Here is a 16,759-nt window from a genome sequence, read left to right as displayed (position 1 = left end):
GAGTACAAAAGCCTATCAGACTCATTGTTTAACACTATTGTTCAGCTTACTTCCTTTTTAAAAATTGTTTAATCTTCATAATGAGTGTGACTTTGAGTTTTATGGTTATATTATTACTCTGGGAGAGAGTACAAGATACAAGTTTTTTTGGTTACAGACTAAGGAACACAGTATTTTGGGAGAAAGACTTTGTGATTTTAAAAAGCGTGATTAGGCTCTGGAAAACTCAGTCATACTGATCAGATTTGAGAGAGATAGACAGCCTGAAAAACTAGATTCAGGAGAATCAAACAAAAAGATATCTCGATTCTAAACTTTTGTCTTGAGAGTTGTATTTTGCAGAGTGTGCCTACTTGGGTTCCTGGTCTCAAGAACTTTCACCTGGGTCCAGTTAGGACACATCTGGCCATTCTTCCTACCCCCGACCCCTAAGGATATCTCAACACCCATGTACAGCTAAAGAAGTTATAGAAGAGTCATCACCCCAATTCCCTGGACTTTGGGAGGTTGAAAGTGGTTATTCTAAAGTTATTTTTATGAGGAATTTAGAAATGTTGAAATTTAACAGGGAGTAATTAGCTAGATTGAGTTATACAGTCATAATCTCATTTGGTAGCTAGGCAGGGATCCTATCTTTGCTTTGATAGCAAATTTATATGTCAAAAAAGTTTAAAAGTACAAAGTTTAGAGCCAGTCCTTCAACTAATGTCATTACAAACTTCTGAGCTGATTACACATGTGAGTTAAGGGCCAAATAACAAATTCATGGGTCTGAATTTGTTAGAGTACTGTCAAGATGATATTTAGGATATGGAGACAACAGTCCAGATTACCTTAGATAAATGGCTTTCAAAAAGTCAGAAATCCACAAAATATGAGATTTAAAGTTATTCATCTCTTTTTGAGACATATCTTCTCCTAACAGTTCCCCTTTGGCAGATTTAATGAAGAAGTTGAACATCTCTATCTCCAGGTGAGGCAATACTTTGTGGCTAGGCAGCCACTGGACAAAACTGTCTGCTTCTCTGCAGACTAATACTGTCCAGAAAAGGACAAATTATGCAGAATAGTTGACTGATAAGCCCTGACAAGACAGGTGAACAGTCCTTCAAAACTCTGCATTTCAAGAGTCAGTTGATTTTGAGCCAGAAAGCTGAAGACTTGTGCTCACATGTTAATAACAGAGGACTGTGTCAGTGGAGATTTGTCTCTACAAACTCTCAATTCTGGAAGCTGTGTTAAGCTTCCTTTGTGTGTATATATTTGGTCATTCTCAGATTTCTGACATGGTTGAAGACTGATAGTCTCATAGACAACCCAAGCTGTTTAGCATTGAGAAAGATAACAAATTTGAAAGGGTGGTTTTTCAGATGGTATATACCAGGATATAAGTCAGGTGTAGAATTACAGTCTTTTAAGATAGATGACAAGGTGCTTTAGTTAACAGACAAAATTGATGGACTGGGTGTTGAGTACATCAGATGTTTTATAAATTGTAGAATGGTAATAATTGTACTCAATTTATATATAAGGGAAAAGGCCTTTTAACTGGAGAAAAAGGGGGAAATGTTATAGTTTTCCCTGGGGTTATCTGTATTTTGATGTTAATTCCACTGCCCCAAGGATGGCTGCCTAAATGTACTCAGGACTCAGGTGACTTCACCAGAACCTTTTCCCCATTGAATTTGTAAAATACAGGTGAGGGCAGGTACAGGATAGAAGGAGGCCTGTCATTGAATGAGAAGGAAGGAGGGGTGGGAGAAAAGTCTGAAAGAAGAGGAGGAGACTGAAACTGAAAGGCGAAGAGACAGGAGGGACAGAGGGAGAAGCTGTGGTAGGGCAATATGAAAGCTGATGTTAAGATTCCATGCTGTAGCTTTATTGACTGTTATGAATATATTTAAGTGATGGATGTGTACAGGGCTTTGTATGCTTAGGTGGGCAATTATATCTTATCAATTGAGTCAAAGGTTATTGTGTCATGTGTTCTTTCATGTAGCAATTTAAGTATAAGAAAGTGTGTGGTGGCTAGAGACACTGGGCTGCTGTGGAGTTGGGATGTGTGTTTCTGGCATGGAAACCTGCCTTGGGAACTAGATAGGTAGAGAGATTGCTGCCAGGCTCAGAGAGAGGCCTTTAGCAATGTGCTATGTGATGGAACAAAGCCAGTGAGAGGCTTTGCTGACTGAGATTAAGATATCTAGCAGATATCTTGGGGCACTGCAGTAACTGACCTAGTAGGGGATTAAACGACAGCATTTTATTTTTTTATATATTTACAACAACAGTTACCTGATGAGGTTTTATTTTATTTGTGATTATTGTGAAGGCTATTATTTCTCTAATTTCTTTCTCAGCCCTCTTGATCATTCATATAATAGAAAGCTACTATTTTATTTGAGTTAGTTTTTTATCCAGCTACTTTGCTGAAGTTGTCTATCAGCTGTAGAAGTTCTCTGGTAGCATTTTTGGGATTGTTTATGTATATTATCATATCATCTGCAAATAGTGGTACCTTGATTTCTTCTTTGCCAATTTGCATCTCCTTGACCTCCTTTTGTTGTCTTATTGATCTAGCTACTAACTTCGAGTATTATATTGAGTAGATATGGAGAGAATGGGCATCCTTGTCTTGGCCCTGATTTTAATGAGATTGCTTCAAGTATCTTTCCATTTAATTTGATGTTGACCTTTTGTTTGCTTTAAATTGCTTTTATTATGTTTAGGTATGGGTCTTGAATTCCTGATCTCTCCAATACTTTTAACATGAAAGCATGCGGTTCTTTGTCAAATGCTTTTTTGGCATCTAGGGAAATGATCATGTAATTTTTTTCTTTAAGTTTATTTATATGGTGGATTATGTCAGTGGAATTTCATATATTGGACCAACCTTGCATCCCTGGGATAAAGCCTATTTTTTCATGGTAAATGATAGTTTTGTGTTCTTGGATTTGGTTTGCCAGAATTTGATAGAGTATTTTTACATTGATCTTCAAGAGTAAAATTGATCTTAAATTCTCTCTCTCTTTTTTTTTTGTTTGGGTCCTTGTGTGGTGTATGTTTCAGAGCAATTGTGCTAAATGAATTAAGTTGTGTTCCTTCTGTTACTATTTTATGGAATAATTTGAGGAATATTGGTATAAGCTCTTCTTTGAAGGTCTGTTAGAATTCAGCACTAAAGTCATCTGGCCCTGGGCTTTTTTTGGTTGGGAGGTTTTTTATGACCTTTACTATTTCCTTAGTAGAAATAGTAGATGTGGGCTGGTCTATGTAGTTTACTTGCTCTTGATTTAATTTTGCTATGTGATATCTGTCTAGAAAATGATCCATTTCATCTAGATTTTTCCAGTTTTATTGAGTATAGTATTAGGATCTGATGATTTTTTTAATTTCCTCAGTTTCTTTTGTCATGTCTCCCTTTTCATTTCTGATGTTAATTTGGATACTGTTTTTGGGCCCTTCAGTTAGTTTGGCTAGGGATCTATCTTGTTGATGCTCTTAAAGAACCAGCTCTCGGTTCTATTGATTCTTTGTATTGTTCTCTTTGTTTCTATTTGGTTGATTTTGGCCCTGAGTTTGACTATTTACTGCTTTCTACTCTCCTTGAGTGTGTTTGCTTCTTTTTGTTTTAAAGCTCTGAGGTGTGCTGTTTTGTGGAACTCCTATGGGGGTGGGGTGTGGCATTCTGTCTAAGTTCCACCTCCACAGTTGCCTGGCAACAGCCAAGAATGCCTGACTCACTATAAAAGGGGCTGCTTCTCCCCTCCTCAGTCTCTTTTTCTCTTCTCTCTTCTTTTGCTTCTTGCTTTTCCACTCTTCCCCTTTGTCCCTTCTCTCTCCATTTCCCTCCCCCCTTCCTTCCATGTGCTCATGGTCAGCTTTTACTCTTCTCCTCTTCTCCTCTTCTTCTCTCATCAAACCTTTCCACGTGGAACCATGTTGGCCCTTGTGTTTTGTCTGGACACTGAGATTTCAACCCCAACAGGGGGAGCAGACAAGATAGTGATTTGCCCCAGCAGAAGGCACTGGTGGAAGTGGAGAGGGATTTGGGGATAGGAGGGTTTTGGGGGTGATGGGTCCCACATCCACTGGGCTCCTCAGGGTTCCCAGAGGCTGTGGACCTGCTGGAGCAGCCTATACCAGTTGCCCGTGTGCAGCATAGCTCCTGGGATGCCTTCACACTGTGATGTCTTCAAGAGAGCAGACAAGGGGCTGGGGATTTAGCTCAGTGGTAGAGCGCTTACCTAGGAAGTGCAAGGCCCTGGATTCGGTCCCCAGCTCCGAAAAAAAGAACCAAAAAAAAAAAAAAAAAAGAGAGCAGACAAGCTGGTGATTTGCCCTAGCAAAAGGAGCTGGGTGGAAGGGATGGTGGCTGATCTTTATGATACATTCTTGAATTAGGTTTGTGAGTATTTTATTGAGTATGTTTGAATTAATGTTAATAGGGGAATTGTTGTGAAATTCTCTTTGTTGAGTCTTTGTGTTGTTTAGGTATCACGGTGACTATGGCCTCATAGAACGAGTTTGGCAGTGTTCCTTTGTTTCTGTTTTGTGAAATAGTTTGAGGACTATTGCTATTAGGTCTTCCTTGAATGTCTGGTAGAATTCTGAGTTAAAATTCTGCCTCTTCCTTCTCTCTCTCTCTCTCTCTCTCTCTCTCATTTTTTTTCTTTGTTTGTTTGTTTGTTTTGTATGGTTGGGAGAGTTTTAATGACTGCTTCTATTTCTTATGGGATTATATGTCTATTTATATGTTCCTGGTGCAGCAGGTATAGGGAGGCAGGTCTAACCTATATGTTGCTTGTGAAGCAGGACTCCAGTGGGTAGTCTTGTGCTGGCCAATGGAACTTAGGGATCAGTACAAGTCTTCCAGAATCTGCGTGTGCTACAGATGAATCTGTGCGCAGGAGGTTGAGTAGAATGAAGGAATGTGACTTATGTATTTCTTGTTCTGTAGGTATGGTAGAATGGGGTGGAGAGGTAGCTGGATATTGAAGCTCTGGATGACAGCACACTGGTCAGGGCATAATTTAATTTTTTAATGGCTGCATAATATTAGATTTTATAAATGTATCACATTTTTTTCTATCCACTAATCTACTGACAGATCCCTAAGATATTTCTAGTATAACTGCTTGTATTGTGTCCTCCAAAACTGTTTGCATGAGTGAGTCACCTATAGCTTCTCCAAACTTGACCACAATTTACCCTGATGGTAAATAAAGATACCAGTAGCAAATAGTTGAGAAGAAGAGAAAGAGATGGTGTTTTAGGTTTCCCCAGGCTTGGGACAGGAAGGAGAAGGAAGAGAAGAGATACCATGCCTGAGGTGGGTCAGGGACCAGACTGCCCAACTAAACAAAGCTAGTGCCCTGCCCTGAGCAGATTCCTGAGAAAGGCTTGACCTTTTCAAAGAAAGAACATGTCCCCGGAATACTGTTGCCTCTTTGTCTAAGGAGGATATCTTGCAGTTTAATGATTCACCTTATGTCCTTGGGCACTTCCCAGTACTCCCCCTGCCCTTCAGAGCTTTACATGCTATACATTCCTCTCAATAAACAGACCTTGACAAGGACACTGCTTGGTCTCGATCCTCTTTCTCGTTCTCCTGCAGGTATGGGTCCCCCTCGACCCCCACGAATAACTGGGTCCCCACTGGTGGGGGCAGGTGGTGCCCAACGTGTGGCTCGAGGTATGGACCCTCACCAGACAGAAAAAGAAGTTGAGGACCCCGGGTATTTGTCTAGAAACCGACGCAGATAAAGTGAAAGTAGCTGCGCCGATCTGGGGTTCATAGCTGCGCGCTCTTACCGCTCATGAGAGAAAGACATAGCAGGTAAGAGTTTTCTGTCTAATTGAGAATGGGCAAAAAATGTCTAAGGAAACGGTCTTTATCAAAGACTTTAAGGCTCTCTCAGGGAAAGGGGAGTAAGAGTTAAGAAAAAGGATCTCGTTAAATTTTTTTGTCTTTGTGTCAGAAACTTGTCCTTGGTTTATTATTGAAGGACCAGAAATTAGGTCCTATAGTTGGGAAAAATGTTGGAAAGTGTTGAAATGACTTATTGTAAGAAAAAGGATCTGAGGCAGTTCCGATTCAGGAGATAGCGTCTGTGCTTTTGTGTCTTTGTGTTTTGTGCCGGCTAAACTCTGGGTCTGTATTTGCTACTCTGGGTCTGTATTTGCTCGCAAGTTCTGAAGTTCTGGTTTTGCAGTAGCTCCCATCTTGGGCTGAGAGGGAGGCTTGTGTCTCAGGAGAGATTCGAGTGTGAGCGGTAGACATGTCAGGGGCTCACCAATTGCACTGCCCTGGGAGATGTCCCAGGAGGTGAGGGACCCCAGGGATTCCTGGGAGATTCCTGACTGGGTGCTGGTGAGGATTCGGTGATTCTCCTGGATTGGAGAAAAGACCTACCCTCCCGGCCATCTGTATTTCCAGAGTGGTCTTTGTCTGTGTGTCTTAGGTCTTTGTTATGTGTTACTTGTGACTTTGACAATGGGAAGATTCTGGTTGGGAAGGAGGAGTGATGTGGAATCTGCTCCCTTTCGTCTGTCTTTGGTGAGCTTATGGAAGCTCCCATCTGAATCAGTTCGGTTTTGTGGCAATCGTGCAGTGGCCGCTTGTTTTTTGTTTTTGTGTGCACTTTGTTTTTTTGTCTGTTAATCTTTTGATTGTCTTTCTGTGTGACTGAATGCTATTTGCCCTCTTCGGCGGACCTCTTTTTTCTGGACTTTCTTCTTGTTTCCTCACCATCCCACTTGAGATGCTTGTTAGTAGCTGTTACAGGAAATCTATAATGCTCACTTGAGGAGTGTGCTTTAGAAACAAGTATTTCATGTTTGCCCTGGGTTCCATCAGAATAGGTGTGGGGATAGGCTTGATTTCTATTGCAAATGATGTAACATTGCATATGTTAGTACTCCTAACACTTCTTGGGACTGTGCCTCAGGGATAATAACCTGTATAAGTTTAGAAGTTCTAAAAGGCAGTCATTACCTTTGTGTGTAGGTTCAGATAGTGTCCAGATTGGAATCCTGGTGCTAAAGACTTAGTAAGACAAAAAAGAGAGTTGAGAATTACTTAGGGCTATCTTAAGGCTGAGTCTAGGTGCTGCAAGGGCAGCTACAAGGACATCTGCTGTTGCCCTGCACCACAAGGCTTATGGAGAATTCAGAACTGCCATTGACTTAGATATAAAAAAAGACTTTTTAGCTGACCTCCAAGAATCTCTAAGCCCCCTCTCAGAGATAGTCCTTCAGAATAAAAGAAGATTAGACCTGATAATCCTTAAAGAAGGAGGTCTGTGTACTACACTAAAAGAAAAATGTTTCTTCTATGTAGACCATTCAGGAGTAATTAAAGACTCCATGAGTAAACTTAAAAAAAGGTTAGACAAAAGACAGAGAGACAGAGACCATCAGGGATGGTCCGAGAGCTGGTTTAGTAGATTTCCTTGGATGACTACTCTGATATCTTCCCTTATGGGACCCTTCTTAATTTTCCTTCTGTTTCTGCTTATAAGTCCATGAGTATTAAATAATCTAGTTACCTTCATTAGAGAAAGAGTAAGTGCTGTTCAGATTTTTATGTTACGTCAGCAATATCATGCTTTAATTTAGTTCTATGATTAGAACTAGCCACTAGAAGAAGTGGGGAATGAAAGGTAGAAGTTTTAAGGTTGCTTCCCCACCCCACTCCCCACCCCCCACCCCCAACAAAGGTTCAGAGTAGAAGAAAAAAACTGGTTAGGCCCCAGAATTGTATGTTCCAGGAAGCTTCTCCTAGGACTATAGAATGGGTAATTATATCAGCAGGTTCGGCAATTCTCTCCCAGGAACTAGCTGACCATAAAGTTAGATTAAAATCTTAGAGAACAATCTTGAGAAGCAGGAAGCGTCTCCCAGGAACTAGTGGACCATAAGGTTAAACAATCTTGAGAAGCAGGGAGCTTCTCCCAGGAACTAGCGGACCATAAAGTTAAATAATCTTGAGAAACAGGAAGCTCCTCCTTGTGATTTTTCACTGGTATTCTGGACATTTTCTAATGATGTCCTTCCTACCCCCTTTTTTCCAACAGCAGGTTTTTTTTGGCAGCAATATCCTCTTTACTGGATATATTTACCCACCTTCTCAACTACAGTCCTTCCTACCTATCCCTTGCTGGTGGCACAAATCATACGTCTTGGAAGAGAACAGTTCCATAAACTCTTTGGAAGGGACCCCTATGCTTTAATCTTACCCTATAGCCCCTCCCAGCTCTCTTGGCTCAGTCAACATGTAGATGGTCAATTAGCTGCATTGCCTTTCAGGGTAAGATAGATAATCATTACCCCTCAGATAAGTTTATACAGTTTTCCAAAGGTAACACGTGATCACCCTATGTCGGGAGTTCACCTTTCTTTACAGATGGCTCCTCTAATTGACAAGCCGCATTTTCCATTGATGGTCAAATACAACAGTTCTCTATCCATTTAGATTCCACTCAGCTGATAGAGCTTCAAGCCATCCTCGCAGTATTTCATGTGCTGCCCGATGCACCCTTTAACTTACATACAGATATCTCATATCTTGCCTTTTCTATCCCCCTGTTAGAAACAGTGCCCTATATTCGGCCTACCACCAATGCTACCCCCCTGTTTGCCATCTTACAAAAGTATATTCAGAGGCATTCTCTCCCCTTCTTTGTGGGACACATCCGAGCACATCCCGGATTGCCAGGCCTCTTGGCCAATGGTAATGATGCCATTGATCACCTCACCTGGCTCGTGGCCTTGGCCCAGGGGGCCTTCTCTACGCCCCTTACACTTGCCCAAAAAGCATATGACTTACATCACCTTAATGCACAAACCCTTAGGATCAAATATAAGATCACCTGTGAACAGGCTCGCCAAATAGTCCGTAATTACAAAGGCTGCATGACCCTACTACCTGAGCCTCATCTGGGGGTCAAACCCCATGGATTGGTCCCTGAAGATCTCTGGCAAATGAATGTCACCCATCTTTCCTCCTTTGGTAAATTAAAATATATTCATGTCACCATTGATAACCTTAGCAGCTTTATCTATACATCCCCGCAGACAGGGGAGGCCACCAAACATGTTATAAGTCATGTTGTGGCTTGCCTCACAGTTTTACCTCAACCTAAGATTGTTAAAACAGATAATGGATCTGGATATACTAGTTCTAATTTTAAAGACTTTTGTTCCCAACTCAGAATTAAACATGTCACAGGCATTCCTTATAATCCTCAGGGACAGTGTATAGTTGAAAGAGCTCACCAAACCCTTAAAAATATGATCCATAAATTACAGTCAAATGGGGGAATATTATTCCCCCTCCCCGGTAATCACAAAAGTTTAATAAATCATGCACTCTTTGTCCTTAACTACCTTGTCATGGACAAGGATGGAAAAACTGCAGCAGACCGCCTGTGGCACCCCCATAATTATTATGATTATGCACCAGTCCTATGGAAGGACCCATTTACATCCCAATGATATGGCCCTGATCCGGTCCTCATTTGGGGACATGGATCAGCCTGCATTTATGATTCTGGGGTGCCTGTTGGCTACCCGAACGCCTTGTTAAGGCCTTTAACCCACCCAGGGGACAACCCTGAGGAAAAGTCTAACTGTGCTTAATTACAGATCATGCTGACCATGTTCCCCTTCATCTGGATCCCTGGAAGCATCATCACGTCTGCCCTTGCTACATCACCTCACCAGATCTTCAACTATACCTGGGTGATTCTTAATGGTGACAGAGATGTGTTGTCTGCCAACTGCACCACTGCTGCACAAGTTCCCTCGCCCAATCTTGAGTTCCTGCAGTTCTGGGAAAGAGGCACCTCCACGTGTACAAAGAGAGAAGCCATCACTACTGTGACTCTTGCAGTACTCCTAGGCCTGTCAGCTGTGGGGACAGGAACTGGGGTTGCCTCCTTGACCACCTCCCAACAGAGTTATCATCAGCTCAGTGCCGCCATAGACAGGAACATCAGTGAGCTTCAACAAGGAATAACCTATCTTAAAGATTCAGTCGCTTCCTTGGCTGAGGTTGTTCTACAAAATAGAAGGGGATTAGATCTTCTCTTTCTCCAACAGGGAGGGCTCTGTGCGGCCCTCAAGGAGGAGTGTTGCTTTTATGCTGATAAGACAGGATTAGTAGAAAACAGCCTACAAAAAGTTAGAGAAAGTCTACAAAAGAGACAAAGAGAAAGAGAAAAAAGTGAAGCCTGGTATAAAAACTGGTTTTCTGCCTCTCCCCCACTCACCACTCTTCTATCCAGTATCCTGGGTCCCTTTATAGGACTCCTGCTGCTCATCTCCTTTGGTCCATGGGTACTTAGAAAGTTAACTGATTTTATCAAGGCCCAGGTAGATTCAGCTACCAAGCAGGTCTCAGTCCATTACCACCACATCCATTGTGAGGAGGCTGAGACAACCGGGGAGTGTGTTACTCCCCTTGGGTCGCCCGCGGCTGGCCTCGACTTCTCCACCCTAAATGTAGTGAGCCATATTGGATTTGGGCCTGGCCGCTTTGTAACTGCATGGCCACAGTTAAGAAGTCATGGGATTGTTGGACAGAGGCCTCTCCCATGTATTTACGGCACAGGAAGAAAAGACCAAGTAGTAAACACCTGGTGTCTCCACTGCATGACCTCTGCTGAGCCCAGCTGCTGCATGTGGAACTGACACACCTGGACCACACCTGGGTGGTGGTCAATTTACTTCTGCCTTTTACTTCCTCAGCCTTTATCCTTGAGATTTAGGCTGGTCTTCTCGGATTTCTCCCTAATTAATTCAGGTCTCCTAGTCGGTCTTTTGTTACCAAAGTCACTAGCCAGGTAGTCACGAGCCAGGGTTTCCCACTGTGCTTCCCAGTTATTTTCTACCTGGAGACTTGGGTATATAAGTGGTGAATAAAGCTACAGAAGACTCTCACTCTTCCTTCCGCTCTTCCACTCTTCCTCTGTCTCTCTCTCTCTCTTCCTCTCTTCTCTTGACACGATAACCTGTGTGTGTGTATGTGTGTTTCTTTCATCCCGTAGGCTTTCGCCCGATTCTCGGTACTGTGTCGGTGCAGGCGCCAACATCTAAATACAGCCTATAACTCAGGCTGGAAAAGCAGTCGCTGGTGGAAGCATCAATGATGGGAATATTATGGTGCCACATACCAGGTGCACACCTCACCGCTGTGAAGTAACCCTACGACGGGATTAGCATGGGTCCATGATCTGGGTTGCCCACTCTCACAAAGCACACACATATAGCCCAGAACGGTGTGTTAAATCATAAGATCATTCCTAGCCATTGGGGTGCAGTCCTAACTGCAAGAGTGCCTCGCCATGGCCGAGCTGGGCACTCTGTGAGGCATGTCTGATCTATCTCAGACCACTACTTCCACCCTGGCAGAAATAATGAAACCTAAGTGACAGTGCTAGACGTGGGGGCAACCTGTGTAGACTAAGACACGGGGCTTCACTGACCAGGTCCTGGTTGTGGTTGCACACCATATAGACAGAACTTCCTCCCACTGATAGTTAAGGAAAGGTGGAGATGTCGGGGACCGGACTGCGGGACTAAACAAAGCTAGTGCCCTGCCCTGAGCAGATTCCTGAGAAAGGCTTGACCTTTTCAAAGAAAGAACATGTCCCCGGAAGACTGTTGCCTCTTTGTCTAAGGAGGATATCTTGCAGTTTAATGATTCAACTTATGTCCTTGGGCACTTCCCAGTACTCCCCCTGCCCTAAGCTTCAATTCCTGCTTCAGAGCTTTAAATGCTATACATTCCTCTCAATAAACAGACCTTGACAAGGACACTGCTTGTTCTTGTTCCTCTTTCTCGCCCATTCTCCTGCAGGTATGGGTCCCCCACGAATAACTGGGCCCCCGCTGGCAGGGGCAGAGGTGTGCACAGGAGAGAGAGAAATACCATGTATAGGGCCCAAGAGAACACAGCCCAGGACCCTGCTCAGTTGTGTCTGGAGAAGCCAAGATGGAACAAAGAAATGTGTAAGTAGCAGCTCAGAGTTATCAGTGGGTGGTATACTGTTGCAACACAGAGGCTAAGGAGTTGTCAAGCTCTTGTGCTGTGTAAGGCATATGAAAGTATACAGACTGTGTGGATATCTTTCATTTGGAAACATTTATTTATGCGCTTTAGTGGAATGAAGGATTTTTTTGGGTATATCCCTAAAACTGCTAAAGCTAGATCTTGAATTCTATCATTTACCATGCTTCTGAGGAATTTTTACACTCATCCATTTGAATCTCCTCTTTTGGGAATTCTCTCTTTAGTTCTGTACCCCATTTTTAAAATGGATTATTTTTCTTGATGTCTAGTTTTTTGTGTTCTCTCTATATATTTTAGTCATAACACTCTATCCGATGTGTAGTTGTTAAAAAATTTTTTCCATTCTGCAGGCTGTCATTTTGTTTGAAAATTTGTGTTCTTTACTGTACAGAAGTTTCTCAGATTCATGAAATTCTATTTATTAAATGATCTTTGTATTGAAGGATTAAAAATTAATAATAAGCCGCCTAGCTACCCAAAAAGAAGAAGTAGGGTCTGTGAGAACATGAACTTTTCACCCCTCCCTTGCTGTACAATGGTTCCCGGAACATTCTTGCATGAAAAGTTTCCTGGAACAGCCACAATGACCCATAGCCTCCGGCCACAATGGTCCAATGGCCCTGTAAAATGTCACTACCCCTAATCACAATGTCACAAAGTCCTGGGTGTGTTGCCTAGTGTTACACATGACTAGCATATGACCTAAATGTATGGGCAGTTTGTGGTTTTGGAATTCCCCTCCTCCCTCCCTCTTGATCCCCCTGGTTTGTGGTTTTTTCCTTTATAAGCTCTGTGAAAATTCAGGTCGGGGTCGAACTCCTCTACTCCCTGTGTGGTGTATGAGTCTCGACCCCAGCATGCTGGCCTGAGCTCTCGTTTCATCTCGCCTACAATAAATCTTCCTCGTGTGATTGCAGCAGGTCGGTGTCTGTGTCCTACTGGGTGCGCGTCTTTCCCGAGACTTGAGTGGGGGGCTCCCTTCGGGGGTCTTTCATTTGGGGGCTCGTCCGGGATCTGCGCGACCACCCAGGGGTCCTAGACCCACTTGGAGGTAAGATTCTCTGTTTTATCTCAGCGCTGTGTCTGGGTCTGTGTCTATGTTCTGTCTGGGAATCTGGTGCGATCGCTGTTTCGGTTTTGCGGACGCTCAGTGAGACCGCGCTCCAGGAAGGAGAGCGGGGTGGATAGGGATAGACGTGTCCAGGTACCCACCGTCCGTTCGCCCTGGGAGACGTCCCAGGAGGACACAAGGGGGGACCAGGGACGCCTGGTGAACCCCATCTGATAGGTCCAGAGGAGACTTTACTCCTTGACGACCGGTTTGTTAGGCAAGGTCTGCGACCTGCCGATCAGTTTCAGTGCCTCTGGTCGACACGAAGTCGACGTCGGTTTTGTTTTCTTTTTCTCTTTTGTTTGTGCTCGTGTGTGTGAGTGTGTGTGAATTAAGTCCTGTAGTCTGTGTTTTTCGGTACCGGTTTAAGGTCTTAGTGCACTGTCTGGGCAGATGAAGGATTCCTGCCCTGTGCACGAGAGTCTTAGTGCACTGTCTGGGCAGAAGAAGGTTTCCTGCCCTGTGCACGGGTGGAAGAAGGTTCCCCACCCCGAAATGGTGCCTGTGAGTAGATGAAGGATTCCTACTCCGAATAGTCTTTTTCTTTCTTTTTTTTCCTTTTTAGAAAGCGCACCGGGGGACGCCCCAATCGCGCAGGCTCTGGGACTCGTGAGAGACGTTCCACGAGTCAGCCTTTGTTGGGTCCTGGCTCTGGGACGCGTGAGAAACGTTCCACGAGCCGAATTTTGTCGGGAGGACCCGGCAACGGACAGTCAAAAAGATCTGACTGTGACTTTGGAGGTCATGTTCGGCTGCCTATTTAAGTATAGGCACGGACAAGTGTGCTTAGATGTGTTAGTGTTTGTTGTCTGTATTCTGTTTCTGTGTTTGGTATCCCGGAAGCAGCTAAGGTTAAGCTGAAGTTTGGGCCAGGTACTGAAGGTACCAGGCATCTGTGGAAATTGGTTATAGGATGCTTTGTTTTAGTCTTGCTTGTCTGGTTTGTTTTCTGTGGTATTGCCGAGTGTCTTTTTTTGGCTTTTGTTTCGTGTTTGAATTTGGACTGATGACCGTGTTTAAAATCTTGGACCGACGACTGTGTTTGAAATCATGAAACTGTTTGCTTTGTTCGTTGAAGAGTTTTACTTGGTCCCCTTAATGCTTAGTGAGTAAGGAACTTAATTTTGTGGACCCCGCTCTAGTGGCGGTGTGTTGGTTGATAGCCAAAGTTAGTTTTTAAAACAGTGTTTTATCTGTGCTTGTGCTCGCAGCCAGCTGAGATAAGCTAGAGAAGTGAGTAAATATTGCTTGGGAGCAAAGAATCTTAAAGGCAGAGTTTCAGCCGGTATGACACTTAGTGCATAACTGCCTAAAAGATCAAAAATGCTGTTAACAGGCTAAAAAAAAAAAAAAAAAAAAAAAAAAAAAAAAGGGACAGGCTGTGTTAGAAATGCTACAGGAAGAATAATCTAAAAAGGCTGAGAGCTAGGTGGGGCTATAAGGAAAACAAGAATAGGAAAGGAATTTCTGACATTTTCTCACAGTAGGAGAGCACTCATTTAGAGAAGTTCTTTAAGGAAGCCTGCCTTATCTGCTGTCTTTATTCCAAGGGAGGAGTCAGTCTCCAGCACTAAATTACTTGGCGGTAGCCAAGGTCAGGATTAATGTTTTCTTTTCCTTGGCCCCTTTAAACCCAGTGAGACAGTTTGGTAAAGGGCTACTACTGAGGTCCTGATAGCCCCAGGTGAACTGGTTACAATTCTTTTATCAGCCCCCTGGCATCTAGCACCCAGGTTCTAACCATCTCTCCATCCTTTTGTTATTAGTTGTTACTAGAAGCCTAGTGTCATTTGGAGGCTGGTTCTCTTGAGAGGCAAAGCCATGGAGCTGACACTGACAATGGCCTTTTTGTTCCAAGAAAGGCCTCCTGGTTTAGCTGTGTGACTAAATGCTGTTTGCCCTCTTCACAAGATTCTCTTGTTTTCTCACCATCCCATTTGATATGCTTGTTAGTAACTGTTACAGGTCTTCTTTACCACCGAGGAAAGACGGAATCCTACTAGAGGCCAGAAAAAAAAGGGTTCCAACACGCATAGAAGGCCCTCACTTCTGCCTGCTCTCTTCATACCCCTGAAGGTAGGGAGTGCTCCAGGTCTGCCCCCAGGCTCCAAGGGTGGGTCTCCTAGGGGCTGGAAAATGCCCCACCAATCTGGCTAAGATAAAGAAAAGATATGAAGAGAAAGTTACAGAAACTTGAAGGGTTAAGCTAAGTCACTGAGAGAGTTATTGTAAGTTGCAGAGAAAATAAGTTGATGCGTGGTTCAGGGTCTGTGCAGAAAAGTGGACAGCACCTAATAGCTGTAGAAGAAGATGCAGAGAGACTGAAAAGAAAGAAAGAAGGTAAAAAGAGCAGGAAGCTAGGGAAGAAAAGAGACTAAAAGAAGAGGAAGCTAGAGAGCTAAAGAGAGATAAAAGACAAGAGAGGAACATATACTGGCCACAGTAGTTAGGGAACCTAGGAAGATAGTACCTGGCAACAGAAGAGAATTCCTGGCTAAAGATCAGTGTGCCTAATGCAAAGAAAAAAAAGACACTGGGTCAGGGACTGCCCCAGAAAGAATAAGAGGGGACACTGGAGAGCCTCTCGGTCCTGGAGTGCTGGCTATGTGCAGAGATAGGAGGGAAGCCTGCCCAGTTGTTTTATGGATACAGGGACCCAATGCTCTGTGCTCCTATGCTCCAGTGGGCCAGTATCCAAAGACCTTGGGTACAGGGGCCTACTAGCAACAAACAATACTTATGGACTGCCCGAAGAACAGTGGACCTTGGCGTGGGCCGGGTAACCCACCCACTAGTTCATAGTCATCCCTGACTGCCCCTATCCCTTGCTCATGAGAAAATTGCTCTCCAAAATGGCTTGCGTGGGCTGAAATGGCTGGGTGAGGCCATGTGTATGCATATCTACAGACTGTGTATGCGGAGCTTAAGACCTGTCTCAGTGCACCAGTACCTGATGCTGGGAGATGAATGGCTTAGTGCTGTTCTACTTGGAACATATCACTCCTGCCAGCTGGGCACTAACAATTATCACCCAATCCAGGACTTAAACTGTGATAGAGTGGCTGATGTCTTGCCTTTGAATAGTGTCCCAAAAGATGGGACCACTGGTCAGCTGCCATGGACTAGATTCTCCACCGGTTGGGGACAATCTGGTCACCTTGCTGCCTAATCCGGACCTGGAGCCACCACAGCACGAGTGTCAAGTACTGGCAGAAGCCCATGGGTGGAGGAAAGACCTCTGTGACTGGCTGATTGACCCCTGCTGAAAGCCGAGGACCTTGTCCACAGACGGGAACAGTTCTCTTCATGAATGAAGGTCAGAGACAAGTGGGTGCTGCCATGGTGGACAACACAATGTCATCTGGGATGGCTGAACCTCTACCCCCCCCCCCAGCACATCAGCACTTCAGATGCTGTTGCCATCTCTTGGATGCCCTGGTGAAGCCAACAACTGTGAGTACTATTCATTGCTCAGGATATCAGGAGGGAAGAGATTCAGTGGCATGGGGCAATAACGAAGCAGATCAAGCGGCTAGAAAAATGACTATGCAGGAGCCTATCCTGGTTGCAGGCCT

This window comes from Rattus norvegicus, chromosome 3 (genome assembly GCF_036323735.1).
Source record: "Rattus norvegicus strain BN/NHsdMcwi chromosome 3, GRCr8, whole genome shotgun sequence".
Lineage (NCBI taxonomy): Eukaryota > Metazoa > Chordata > Mammalia > Rodentia > Muridae > Rattus > Rattus norvegicus.
The sequence above is the reverse complement of the archived record's forward strand: the minus strand, read 5'-3'. Positions refer to the sequence as shown.